We start from the raw sequence: 15,291 nt of genomic DNA on the forward strand, positions 1-15,291 counted from the left end.
TTTGCAGTGTATGGCAGATTTCACGTACACAGTCGTAAAGACCAGCCTTTGTTATCCTGGTGCCCTTCAGATGTTTTGGACTACAGCTCCATCATCCATGACCATTGACCATGCTGCCTGGGACTGATGGAAGTTGTAGTCCAAAATGTCAGGAAGGCAGCAGGAGAAGACTGAGATAGAAAGAAAACACCAAATATCAGCAGTGAAAATGCTTTATATAGGTTAGTGCCTATATAAAGAACATACTTAGAAACCTCTGTGTAACCAGGAATTAGCAAGGTTTCTGACTGGGGAAGAGATGTGTAAATGTGTCCCACTCTTTAAATCTGTGCACCAATCACACAAAGGGAACCTACACACCTGAGAATGTTGGGGGCCCTTCCCCCTGCCCATAGTTTTAAGACCTTACTTGTTCAGACATCTGAGATCTATGACACATTGCGCCCAAATGCCAAGTTCAGTTAAATCATTCCGTCATAGTTGATACATTTGGCGGGGGGAGAATGCCATTTAGTTGCAATTATTATTATTTCCCACAGGTTTTTTTTTAAAATCCATATCTTTTCCAAATGTTCCACATTATAAAATATATTATAAAATATTCTGGTTATATATGATTTAATTGTTGAAGATTTTGAAAAAGCCAACTAGTGGATGTCACCACACCCTGCAGTAATAATTTAGTGCACTTTTATATTTTATTTTATATTTTCTCCAATTGAGAAAAACCTTGACACAAAAATGATTTTGAGTTATGGTATAGCTGCCCAAAAAATTCTGCTGCCCCCAGCCAGGGTGCTGGTTGGCCTAGGCCCTAGGGCATCCAGATGGATGTACAGTTTTTTCAAGATATGTGTATGTCATCTTCATTTTATGTGCTTGGTGTAAATATTGCTCTGTACACATAGCAGTCATCTATGCCACATAAAGTGTGAAGCTGCTCTGAATTGCAATGTAAATGATGTCTGCCAAATAAGTGTCTTTAAATTGTTTTTCAGATCCAGAGACATAAATGACAACACTAGAAGGAGAAATGTATTGTTGCCACATGGCAGGTGCTCTCTCTGTCTCTCTCTGTGTGAAATATACATATATTTTCCCTCTGTACTAGGGTGCTTTATTCCTGGGAAGAGCTTCATCTGATGTGATCTATCACTGGCATATTCCTGTTGTTCTCTTTGATTCCCCATCACTCTCTGATAAACTGTAATGTGAGCTTTCCTGCTGGCAAACAAATTAGTTTGTCTCTTTCAGATGATTGACTGCAAATATATTAAGTACCTCAAAATGCAAACTTCCAGAAGCATTCAGATCTAGCCACCCTTTGCTAAGAGAATGGTGTGTTGGTCTGAGCTGGCAGCATAGCTGGTTTTTATTATTTGAAAATCTCCCTTACAATATTAACCAATGCAGTTTGAACTACAGAACCCTCTTGCAATCATTTCAGCTGTTGAAGGGCTTTTTTGCACAACTTTTTAATGAGCCCAACCAAATATCACACAGTTCTGGGTCACAGGGATTTTTCTGTGATTAGTTTTTTTTCATAATCTTACCTTGACCCTTTAGTTAAATGTCATGTGCCACATAATAAATGATTTATTGAAGTAATAACAGGAAAACACTGATGTATACACTGATATATTCAGAAAACTATGCTTGCCAAATAAGTACTGAATGAAGAATGTAGTGTCAGATAACTATGTTTTCCTTATTGTGAGAACTGGCAGTAGACATTAATATTAGGGCAAGAGCTGAGAACTGTGGTCCTCCAGATGTTGCTGTCATCATTGCTGGCCATTGGCCCTGGTGACTTGGGCTGATGAGGGCTGGAGTCCCATCTGGAGGGCCATAGGCTCCCTATCTCTGTATTAGGTGATAGCCAAAGTTAGTCTAACTCAGATTAGTTCTATTCAAATAACTTAAGTAGCTTGATTTCATTGAATCAATTCAAAGCATGTCTTAGTTGAATATCACCCATTCATCCTAAGTGGAGACGTTGACCATTGGCTACCTGCCATGAAATCATGTTGTCTTTCTGTGAGTATACTGACACTGGGGGCACAATATCCACAGGGATAGGGAATAGTACTGTTGCCTCCGGCAGATATTAAGATGAACAGTAACCGGAATGGATCCATTCAGCACTTTCCATACTCAAGTGAATTGGAGAACATGTTGCAGAATCTACTCCTGACATGCATTGAGAGGCCGCTGGCAAGGATTATCCAGGAGCAGCCAAGGGAGCTTTACTATTTTTATGTTATTTTTGCCCCCATAAAATATCACTGTGGTTTGCAAAGGAAATCTGACAGCAAAGTTAAATAATACACAACATAAAACAAAAACACATAAAACATCAAAATCCATAAAGTAGGGATTCCACTCACTCAATACACTACCATTCACTCAAAAATAGCTCAAATATATTTATTCTGGAGTATTTCCAGATTCATTTTTTGAAGAGATCCCCATAGTTGTGATTTCTGCATCACAGGGGGTTGGACTAGATGATCCTTGGTGTTCCTTCCAACTGTACAGTTTATTCTTATCTGGCCTTACCCTTTCTATTATTTCTTTTGCCTATGTCATCTGTGCCAATTCAGTTTTCCCAGAGCTGCTTGTGCTTAGGCCAGGAGTTACTGATCATGTCACTATACTATAAGCCATGTTGTTTTTGAGCATGGCTGCAGAAGATTCTGAAAGGCTGAAGTCCATAAGCCAGTGGATGATCCAGGCATCTATTTAAAGCATTCACATGGTATCTCCAAATACCTTTAGCCTTCATCTGAGAGCAAGGGCTGCCCTTTCTAGCTACCAGAAAAGTTTAAAGCTTCTCTGATGGGAGGTGTTGTCATAGAGACACTTCAGTTTTGAGCGATAGGGGTTTGATGTGGAGCGGTGACTATACAATAGAATTGTGCTATAATGCTTGTGTAAAGATTACTGCAGTAATGTGTGTGACGTTCCTTGAGCACTTGAAGTTACTATATGGAGTGGAATGATTTTAAAGAAATAAATAAATTTGATAGAAGACACTGGAAATGGAAGTACCCCAAACTTCAGGAATCCCCGCCCAAAAAAAATCTGATGCAAAGAAAGGTATCCCCAGGCAGCCATTAGCTTGCCAGGTGTGAGCGCCTCTTGCCTCCTGAAGAGAAACTGTAGCGACCTATGACTGTCTACTCCTCGCACAACAGGAGATTAGAAAGAGACAGCAGGATTCTTCTGCTTTTATCCAGGCCTCGGTGCAAGTGAGGCAAGATCTTGTCTTTTCAAGCTCTCCACACTTGTTAGATGGCTGGCAAGAGTCTTTGGGTCTTTTCTAACTGTCAGGAAGGCTTGCCAAAGGAACAAAACCACTGAAGCATCTCAGTTTATGTCATTTATAAAAATGCAAGATCAATTTTTATCCAGGATGGAATCTTTGCCTACTCCATTTTTAAATTAAGTAATAGGAAAATAAGTATAATGCAGTTCATCTACAAAAGCTGAATGGTTGCAGAATGTCATTTTTTCTGTTTATATTAATTACTGTTTTCAATACCATCTGTTTCTCCATTCCGCCCCCCAAAGCAAACTTACTTTTATAAGACCATCTTTCTTATCTAGATTTCTACATTTTCTACATTATCATTCTACTTCTATTTTTGGCCCCCTCTCTACTAAAAATATTAAATTTGCATTACAAAGGCAAATCAATGCACTTGGCTTCACTTGGCCATACCAAGCTTTGTTTTCACCATAGTTTGTTAAACATGCCAGGAACTGGCCCACAGATGTTCAAATAAACCACAGTTAGAGGGGCTGAGTTTCAGTTAGGTGAGCCTGAAGATGAAAGGCCAAGTGTTAATTTCCAAGTCATTGTAGCGTAAACTGATTCTGAGCAAGCAGCTCAGTGGAATCAGGAAGGTGTTTTGGCTTTTCTTTTGACTGCCACACCCCCTCCCGAGATGATGGAAACCTGTACTATTTCTGAGGCCTCTCAGGCCAGTTCAGTTGAGGCAAGTCACGTCTGTGCCAGAGCTTAAAGAGTTTCCCCAAAAGACATCTTCTCACAGAAACAATGTTTTTAAAAGGTTTCTGAAACTCAGTGGTGTTGCCTGCCACACCTAGTGCTAGTACTAGTACATAACAATGATTGTTAATGGCTGCCAACATCGCTTCAATAAAGCAAAGTTCAGTGGAATACACATTTCAGCACATCTGACTGGACAGCAACTCAAGAACATTTTTTCTATAAACTTGCCCTAGCAAGAATGTCAAATGTTGAAAGGTGGATAGCATGCTGAGTAAAATAGAATTAATTAGGAAATTGCGGTAACAGCTGAAGGTTATCAAGCTAACTATAATGTTAAGAAAGCAAGGAGTATATAAATGAGCTCTACATAAATGAGGACCAGTGGTGCAATTCAGTAAAAAGAGTTAGAAATAACTGGTGGGGGGATTGATTATGTGGTACTATAGCAGAAGATATTTAAGACATGAATGTTAATAAGACGTGTGTGTGTGTGTGTGTGTGTGTGTGTGTATCTCACATTATATCACTATTCTTGTAAATAGGTAGGTTTACCCCCTTTTTCTTTTTTGTATAGATTGTTTGAAGAGCTAATACATAATTTTATTTTTTTGTGCAAGTTTCTCTTGTATGAAATTATGATCAACTTTCAATAAACTGTAATTAATAAAGGAAAAAAGGGGAGAGTGGATTATTGCAGAAATATTTTAGTGGAAAGTGAGTGGATTTTTGAGAGGGAGACAATTAGGTTAAATTGTACAAATGCTTACGTTGAACATACATCCCTTATTAGATACGGGTAGAAGCACCAAGGATCCTTTAAAAATATTTTCCCCAGACAGCTGATCTGGAAAGTGGATCTTCTCAGTGGACTATGAAAGGAGCCTATTGCCAGGCAGAGTAAGTGGGGAAAGAGACGACCAGGAGAGCCCTATCATTGTGAGTTGTTTTCTTTTGCAGGGGGGAATAGGCTTTCCATACATTTTTGTAGCCAGGTGGGGGAGCAGGGATAGAGTGGTGCAACAATTTAGAATTAAGCCATGACATAATAACAAACTACAATTTGTAGAAGCTGAGATCCACAACTTGCAGCCATGTGTGAAAAATTCATTTTCCTGCTCAGCATCTTTTCAATCCCTTTCAGTATGTCCATTTACCAGCTCAAGAAAAAGAAGAAGAAGAAGAGTTAGCATTTGATATCCTGCTTTATCACTACCCTACGGCTTCTCAAAGCGGCTAACATTCTCCTTTCCCTTCCTCCCCCACAACAAACACTCTGTGAGGTGAGTGGGGCTGAGAGACTTCAGAGAAGTATGACTGGCCCAAGGTCACCCAGCAGCTGCATGTGGAGGAGCGGAGAAGCGAACCCAGTTCCCCAGATTACGAGTCTACTGCTCTTAACCACTACACCACACTGGCTCTCACAGCACAGACTTTTACCTTTTGCTCATCACCTCCCATCTCCCTGCCAGTCTCTCCCATGTCACTGAGACTTTGATGCACTGCTTGGATGCAGCCCATTTTTGGAATGGCTATTTTATGTTCTGGTGGGATAACATCAGGAACATAATACCCATGGTTTCAGTTGTTGGTTTGTTGGCCCCAGAGATAGTTTGTAAACCTGGTTTGGCTAAGATGTAAAAACAAGCTAGAGTTAAACTAAAGTAAAAAAATCCATAGTTTGGTCCATGCATACTTTTCCTGTGGAGACAACATTGGGAAGCCTTAGGGCAAAATACACTGTGGAGAAAATTTCCTTTCTTAATTTTAGTATGCTTTGTCTATTGGGATAGAAGGGCCATTATACTGTCAGTTATTTAACTGCATGACTTTGTGATGAACTCGCAAATATAATTATTTAAATAAATAAAAAATAACCATGAATTCAAATGAAGTTTCAAATAAAGGGAAGAAGTGACTAAAGAATGATGATTCATTCTTTGTACATCATTATGGGAATAGCTTCCTCGCTGGATACCTTCTAGACTGAGTCAGTGAGCTATATATTTCAGAAAATGGAGGGGGAAATAGGAAAGGCAAGAAAACAAATTAGACTACATAAATAAAAGGAATATTGCTGGTTAAATTCTGTTTGCACCATTAATTTAACATCTGGAGTTTTTAAACATGTGCTGGAAGTCAGTTTCTTGATGACTACGTAGCTATTATGTAGATTTTTAAAAATATATAAGCTAATTCTGCCTAAGCTATCAGTAAAATCTTACTAACAAGGTTTGTGAAGGAATTGCTTAAGGTAATTTGAATGTTAGTTGTCATGCAATATGCACTGAGGTATTTGTTTTGATTCATTTGGAATGCCAAATTTCCTCAATTTCTAAAGGATTTATTGTTGTTGTTTAGTCATTTAGTCATGTCTGACTCTTCGTGATCCCATGGACCAGAGCACGCCAGGCACTCCTGTCTTCCACTGCCTCCCGCAGTTTGGTCAAACTCACACTGGTAGCTTCAAGAACCCTGTCCAACCATCTCGTCCTCTGTCGTCCCCTTCTCCTTGTGCCCTCCATCTTTCCCAACATCAGGGTCTTTTCCAGGGAGTCTTCTCTTCTCATGAGGTTGCCAAAGTATTGGAGCCTCAGCTTCACGATCTGTCCTTCCAGTGAGCACTCAGGGCTGATTTTCTTCAGAATGGATAGGTTTGATCTTCTTGCAGTCCATGGGACTCTCAAGAGTCTCCTCCAGCACCATAATTCAAAAACATCAATTCTTTGGCGATCAGCCTTCTTTATGGTCCAGCTCTCACTTCCATACATCACTACTGGGAAAACCATAGCTTTTACTATACTGACCTTTGTTGGCAAGGTGATGTCTCTACTTTTTAAGATGCTGCCTAGGTTTGTCATTGCTTTTCTCCCAAGAAACAGGCATCTTTTAATTTCATGACTGATGTCACCATCTGCAGTGATCCTGGAGCCCAAAATCTCTTACTGCCTCCATTTCTTCCCCTTCTATTTGCCAGGAGGTGATGGGACCAGTTGTCATGACCTTCTTTTTTTGATGTTGAGCTACAGACCATATTTTGCGCTCTCCTCTTTCACCCTCATTAAAAGGTTGTTTAATTCCTCCTCACTTTCTGCCATCAAGGTTGTGTCATCTGCATATCTGAGGATATGCTTCTTTTAAACATGTTCGTTATCCAACAATACAGGACCTATCTTATGAATAACCACAATTCCAGAAGCTCACCTGCATATTCAGACAATGACACTCTTCAGGCATTCTCCCACTTGCAGTTATTATCAGTTGACTGGCTCCTTTCCTTTGCTTATGTCACTATTACTGCTCCTGCAGTCTTCCATGTGCTGGAGGCTGGAATTCTGTAGGACAGTCTGTTCTACATGTGTAGGTTTGTTGTGTGATTTAGAACCTTGGAAGTTCTGGGTTCATGTGTGGAGCCTATATAAGTATAAAAGGCTCTCTGCTACAGAAGCTATCCCTCCAGCTCGTTCCTGTCCTCCCCCATTGCATGAGGGTCAGAACAACTGAAGAGAGCTAATTATGCTGATGAATGCATATGCTGAAATGAAATGAAAATCTTCTCTTTATATTTTAATGTCACCATTGACTGCAAACGGTAGACATTTGAGAGACTGACATATTTGAATGACTCTATCTATGACAGCAAGTTGCTCACTTAAAACTCCCCATGACCCTAAAATTCTGACTTTTCTAAAATTCTAGATCTGGTCACTTGCACATCTAGCATGAGACCTTGAGTGTTATGTGGACTGCTATTTGAGAAGAGGGCATTTCACAGCTTGCAATAGACATCTGTGATGAGGTAAAATGTGAATAGGCAAAATACAAATGTAACAGCTTTTCTTCATGATTCACAATTCTCCAGCTCCTATGAAATGCTGAGTCTGGAAATAATGATATAAAACCCTGTCACTGTGTTGGCACTAAAAATCTTAACTATAAATCTGTGGGCAATTAAAGCATTTTAGATGATTTTGACTATCTGGTAGTCAAATGACTGTGGAGCCACTGTAGTAAAGAAACTTTATGGGGACTTCTTGGTACATTAGGGATGTAAGAAAGTAGGCTTCTGGTTCTGCTCTGCCTTAATGGAGGCAGCCCCCACTTTAACTAAATTATATAATTCAGCATTTGAATGATTGGCATTCATAATTGTATTATAAATTGATATTGTTATAATGAGGCTATTGGACTGTAATTGAAAATGAATTAAAAAATCAAATTTAAAAAAGGAAGGTAGGAAAGTAAGAAGACAAGGGAAACCAATGTAGCCCCCTTCAGATGTTTTTGGACTGAAACTCCCATCATCTCTGACAGTTGGCCATGCTGGCTGGGGCTAATGGGAGTGGCAGTCCAATACAGTATAGTGGGTACCATATGGGCTACCCCTACACTAGATCTTTCCTCTACCATTGATCTAATTGCTAAATTCAGTTGATATAATGAGTTTGATCCAGATCACCACATGCATACACATTCATGCAGATAGTGCATAAGATCACTAAAGGGACTGGGGGATCTGTCCACCTCTTCCAGTTGGTAAAGGAATATGAGTCCTTGATTAAGCTGTGGAGTGGCACTAGAGGAGGATGTGAGAGGTTTTTACAGACACCCCCCACCCCATTCCTTTTAATGACCGTGTGCACTACCTGCAAATATGCTCACATGTGTGTGGTTGAGGAAGGAAATGTGATTCTATTATACACTATAGTATAATATAATGTGGTGATGCATCTGCAGTGAATTTGCTCTAGGGTTGCCTTATTCCCAAAATTGAAAAGTTGTTGAGGTTTTTTTGGGAACATCTTGCAGAAAAACCATTCATTTTGGGGCTTTTCTTATGTGTCCATTCCTGGACATATGGCAACCCTATCAAACCTGATGTTTTTATATGGTTCTTGCTTCAGCCTATGCCTGCAGTAGAGGCTATTGGTTTTCTGAATTGGCTTCTGTAGACTCAAATTGCCTTCTTGACCTTTCAGTGTGTGTAGATTATAAGCCCTGTGGGAGGCACCATGGAATATTCTTGTTTGGTACATCACCTGGCACATCCTTGATGTAATGAATGTGTAGTAATAGGTTATATATAGGGGACTAAAATGCGCAGATCTCTGCTCAACTGCTGACTTAGATGGAAATAGAGAAACCCTGGGGGCATTTTAATCCCCAAATGTGATTGCCTGATGTTAGAAAGGCTGAATCCTTCACATAAAGATTTGTCTCAGCTAGGGCCTTACTTAGCTTCACTGAATAATGTCAAACTTGAAAGGGAATAGAGGTTGGCTGATATCTTTTAGCTAAGCTGATATCCTTTTGCCTTGTAGCTTGGGTTTGCTGATATCCTCTTGCCTTGCAGTATCCAGGAAAAGGGTTTTTTCTTTTTCAAATTGGAAGTTATCCACAGAAGGTTGTGAGGAAGTGTATCTGTGAAAATGACTTTTAACTCCCTCCATGACATATTACAAAGTGAGCCTAGGAGTGGAGCTCAAACATTAGGAGAACCTGAAAAGCAGTCCTTGCAGTAGACGGCATTAAGTAGTATGTGTTCTTTAACAGCCCTGAGTACAGACAATGTAATTGTTATTTTGATTAAGACCCTTGAGGTTGCTATCACTATTTTACTGCAGTGACAGGCTGTTTCTTTCCATGTTTGCTCCGGAGAACTGAAGAAACTCCCACTAATTTCACAGTGACTTCCTGCCATATCAGTATGCTTATGACTGCAGACTAGCGAACGAGAGCGGTATTCAGCTGTGTGAGCAGAACATCTGCTTACACAACAGAACTCCCCCTGTGTGTGCTCCATGCCATGAACAAAATGGATAATGTCTGCATGGTAGGAAGCTGCTGCATGTTCAGCCCCATGTTGTATAAAACTGGACAACATACATTGTGCAGCCTCTTTAATGAGACTAAATGGAAAAGTTCACTGAAAACATAAGCTAGAAAAAGGTATTACTTTTCTCATTTCAGAGCACTGACACATTTTTTGTTACATTGGTTAGCCAGCAACAGCCAATTCCCAAGTGCCTGAAAGATTTCTTGAAATTGTCATGTAATTTATCCTCACCAGTGAACTTCTATGAACTTCTATACATGCACTGTCATTCTGAACTTACAGGATTCCCCAGCTCTTAAATAAAATCTACATTTTAAATAACAGGCTAGAGCATGAAGAAAGGAGGATTTGCTAATAAATAACTCGCATGTCAAAGCAAAAACACAATTTAGGTAAACTAGCAACTGTGCTGCTCATTGGTAACAGCCCCCCCCCCGAACATGGTTTATTTACCAAGCTTAGCTTATGTTCCATGTTTCAGCATTCCTGGAGCTTTTACATGCTTACATCTCTTTTTTAATTCATTTATAAATTATACTTGCATAAAAATTATTTCTAAGGAGAAAAGGTGAAAGCATGACTCTTTTCTATCTCTAAGACAAGCTTTGTTTGAGTAGTCACACACCTGACTCATTTAAAAAGCCGTAGCATATTCTGCAGTATGATGCAAATCGAACAAATTAAAATCATACAAATTAAGCACTGAACTTCTAGCTGTTTGGGGGCTGGATTTATGTCAGCTGATGTTGGGATATCACCCAATAGAAAGACCCACAGTTTCAATATCCATTTCTTATCCTCATGACTCCCCCAACTTTTGCTCAAATCACCCCTGCACACCTTTAAAAAATAAAATTGTGAGGGTGGGGAGGGAAACATCACAAAAGGGAAGAGGGTTGAGCATGATCCTGTGTGAGAGGGAGGGAAAGTTCATTTTCAGTGCCCCTAATAACTAACTGAACATAAAAACACTCCCATTTAACTGTTCAGGGGAAATGTCAATTTATCAGGATGGTCATGCATTGTATTTGTACATGATTTAGTAAGTCTTGTTTCAGTACTTGGTACATTGTAAGGTTCTGTGACGTACAGTACTTTTTAGGATGCAGAGTGAAAATAATAATACAATAAAGTTTCCCCCTCTTTTGTGTATTCTGCTGCCTAGTCAATTTTCTTGGTGTGTAGTGATTGTCTTTTTTATATATAAAAAAAATCTTTAAGAACATTACTTGGGCTACTCGCTTGCCTAGATGCTGAACTTACTACCTATCATTATCCCTCATTACCTGACCTACTCAGCTTTTTCTTGTGCAGCTGCCTATAATGGGTGATTTCTCTGAGCTGTGCTGTCGAGACATTGTTATATTTCATAGAGGGGAGAAAAATTGCACTTCTTCAATCGATAGCATTGCCATGGGGACTCCTGCAAAAAAAGTCTCTTCTCAGTTTCTCTGCGTTGGTGTCCTTTGGATGACTAGTTTAAAGTGGGGCCAGGGTGTGGAGGAGGCCTGAAAGATCTTGCCAAAGACTCTTGTAAATTGCCATGCTGGTAAGCATAAAGGTAATAGGGTGTCAGCTAACAGCATGAGGAAGAATCTGAGAGCTAACCACAAAATTAAGATGTGATGGTACTGGCCACCGACAGTGCACTTTATTGGATAAAGGATAGACTGTGTCTGAACGGAAATAGTGCAGGCAGATGTTCCAATGAGCTAGGCTGTCCTTTTGGATGGATGAAAACACCAGCCTTCTTTTCTTTTTTTTTCTTTTCTTTTTTAATGGCACAAAATGCTTTCTTCCAGCTCTTCATTACATTTGGGCAGCTAGCAATTTATTTATGAGAGCAGGAAGTGTACTTGAAATAAAGCCCTTGTTGCAAAAGAAACCAAGTAAATCAAGGAATACTGGATGCCAGAAAAGAGCATAATGCTTAGCAACAAGAACACCATGCCTGCTGCTTACTCCAGTTGCTGCAGAATGAATTCGGTTGCTGTCTGGCCGTAATTTTATATATCGGTGTGCATTCCTCTTTCAAATTCAGCATGAGGGAGTATTCTATCAGGACAAGTGTATCTACACCATGGCATTTGCGAGGGATAATCTCTTGCCCTTGTGAATGCTCTGGAGGGGAAGAGAAGGTTCAGCCTTCCTTCACTCTGCAGACAGCCATTGCAGGGGATGTAAATCAAGGACTGGACTGTCACTAGGACTCATTTTTTGCCTTCCCTCCTTCAATTGCTTCAGAGGGAAAGGGGTAGCTTATTATCCTTGCCCCACAAATGGTTGTTGGAAAATGTTTTGAACTCAGTAGCAGCCCTGCCAAAGGAAATCATGTGTCTGAGTAAATTTCTCCTCCCACTGAGGTTGCTTCAGAGAAGGAGAAAGCATCAGAATTCCTCTTCTCCAAAGTTACTCATTTCCTCCTAACAACACAATTCTCCCCTTGTATTGTAGCTCAAGGATTGCAACCAAGGTGTTCCCTGCCAACAGAAAGAAGCATGCATGTGATAACTCTTGCCTGCCATGTTTTTTAGAGAGGTGGGGAGTTGAATGGAGATGGGCTCATTTCTATATCTCCGTGTTTTCCTGCAAGGGTAGGACATTTTGCTAATGTATAACTAGTGAAGAGGATGGTTGATTTGATTAGTCCACAAGTAGCCAACATGGTGTCATCCAGATGTTGTATCTGCAGTTTATAACATTTGGGTGACATGAGATTTGCAGTTTATAACATTTGGGTGACACCATGCTGGCTATCCCTGGATTAGTCACATAGATTCTGGATGACCAGTTGCTAGGGCCCATGGTGACTAGAGGAACTACTTGAGTTGACATCATTTTCTCTAACCAAGAAAGAAATCCTGGGGTTGTAGTGAAAATGTCACTGAAGATGTAGAACCATCATACAACAGTTTGGGATACTTGAGGACTCCAGTCTTTGCAAATTCCAATATGAAATGACATGATCTCACATGCAGACCAGAATTTTACAATCCACTGGGTAAACTCCATCTCTAAACATGCAATACAGTTTTCAGCTGGATCAAAACACTCATTTAAGTACATGTTTTAAGAGAAAATACAGATTTAAGTAGATAGTGAAATATATATCTTTAGCTTTCTTTTTTTTAAAAAAAAAAACACCACAGTTTACTTTGAAAAATGAAAGAAATTATGGGTAAAAACATGAGAAAGTGACACAGAGCAGAAATTGACAGATTCACATATCCCTAACAGCAGCTGTGGAAAAGGTGAATTCTACGCTAGGGGGTTATTAAAAACAAATTAAGAAATGCAACTCCAAATGTTAAAATGTCTCTATAAAAATCTGTGTTGCACTCATACTTGGGATATATTTTTATGAGATTTAGACTTTAATTTTTAGGCTATTTTCATTGAAGTTTGTTTTTCTTGTTGCTTTACTATACTTTGTGTATTTTTACTCTTCTTATAGATTTTTAAGAGGTTTTATAGAAAGACTGGATATAACGATATCATAGTTATATAACAATATATAACAGTAGGAAAGGGCTACTGCCTTAATGCCCTGTGTGTGGGTTTTCCAGAGGCATCTGACGTGATTCTGTGTGATGCTCAACTAGATGGACCTGTGAACTGATCCAGTCAGAGGGAGGGTTCTTAAGTACTGGCAGTCTTTTTTTCAGGGGGTACATAAGGGTATGCAAGACTGGCTACTCTTTTTGTTGTTGTTAAAAAGTGTGACACTTACTGTAACAACTTCATGGCGAGTACTGGCACCTATTCTAGATAAAAAGCACTGGATACTGGTAAGACACTTCCTACAATCTTCTTGGTTCCTCTTTTTGATGCTGAAGTACATATTCAAATTGAAATAATGTTATATAGGTCATGCTGCTGAGAATGATGTATGTAATCAATATAAAGGATTTAATTGTGGGTTTCTCCAGAAACTGACATCCTGATGAGTTTGAACATTTGGTTGATCAGAATAGGGCTTTATATTCAGAGTCAGGATCAGACTGATTTGGCAGTGAAAGGACGTTTCACTGCCAGCTCCAGGGCTGAGTTTCCCATTTTTTCCCTGGGTAATTCAAGTCTTCTGCCATACTGAAGCTATCTGAAAGCTTGTAAGCTTTACCCACTTCCTGTTTCATGAACTGGATTGATAATTGAAACAAAAAATAAAAAAAATTCCTTCCAGTAGCTCCTTAGAGACCAACTAAGTTTGTTATTGGTATGAGTTTTCGTGTGCATGCACACTTCTTCAGATACACAATTGATAATTGGATTGATAATTGTCATGGTCTCAGCCTTAAGCTCAAAGTAGGAGGAGGATGACTTCGCCGAGTCCAGGGCTTCTGTGTACAACTAGTTGAGGAACTGGACCAAGATCCTGACACTGAACCTGAGGTTAATGTTCAAGAGCTTGCACAATCTAAGCCAGGACCCTCATGAATGCCTCCCCCTAGTCCAGTCCACCTGCACAACCAAGTACCTCCACTGCACTTAATAAATAGTGCACAAGAGCACATTGAGCAGACTGCCACAGAAAAGAGAAGTATTTACTTCCAGGCCAGGCTGGCCCTTTCAGGAGAAGCTTAGGATGAGAGACTAAATAGAGGGACTCCAAACTTTGTCAGAACAAAATGGTTGTTTAGGGCTTTCTGTGTTGTTTCCCTTTCTCATGCAATTCAAAGACAGCAATGACTATGTTGTTATATGAAGATCACTTCCAAATCTTGGATAGTATGTAAAAACTGTATATGCTGGGAGGGACGTTGTTCACAATGTGAAAATGACTGAGAATATGTCAGAGGATTCTGCATATTTGATGCACACAAGTAATTTGTATGTGGCATTTCCAGATAAATCTTGGAAACAGGTAAATCTTGTAACTGGTATTTATGCCAAATAAATTAGTGGATTCAAATCTTCAGAGTATCTTCATTTGTACATTCAGAGTTGGGAAAAGATTTTCCCGACTTTGAAAAGTCACTTTAGATACTTTCTGGATTATATAAATCCTAGCCATTATTATTAGCCTTTTGTGCATGGCTTCATCTGAAGTGTAGAATAGTCTGTTTCAAAAATAACTTGTGAAGGGAACATAGTAATTGAGGTCAGATGCAGCCACAGTCTCGATGAATTGTACACTGAGAACTGCATTAAATGGGCAGCATCCATCTGGAGATGAGTTCAGCACTTAGGGGTTTCTTTTATCCTCTCTGTGCTTTGTAGCTTGGTGATTAACTGCATATTTGTGTCTTAGAGCCCCTGTTTCTGGATACTCATCTTTATGAAGCAGAGATGTGTGTATTTCTTTATCCTCCAGAGAAGATGATTTTGTTTTTCATTATGACTTTTCCCATTCTCTTAGGCTACTGTGGGAAGAGATGCATTCTTAGAGAAAATCTCTTGCCATTCATGCCACAGGAGGTTTCCATTGGTTGTTGCCTGC

General features: G+C 39.6%; 1 protein-coding gene across 1 annotated transcript in view; it reads left to right on the plus strand.

Annotated features, from left to right (window-relative positions):
* The window catches only part of KCNIP1 (potassium voltage-gated channel interacting protein 1), a 509,279-nt gene that overhangs the window by 126,740 nt on the left and 367,248 nt on the right, over window positions 1-15,291 (plus strand). The window lies entirely within an intron of this gene.

The sequence above is a fragment of the Podarcis vaucheri genome, assembly GCF_965113315.1.
Source record: "Podarcis vaucheri genome assembly, chromosome: 2".
NCBI lineage: Eukaryota > Metazoa > Chordata > Lepidosauria > Squamata > Lacertidae > Podarcis > Podarcis vaucheri.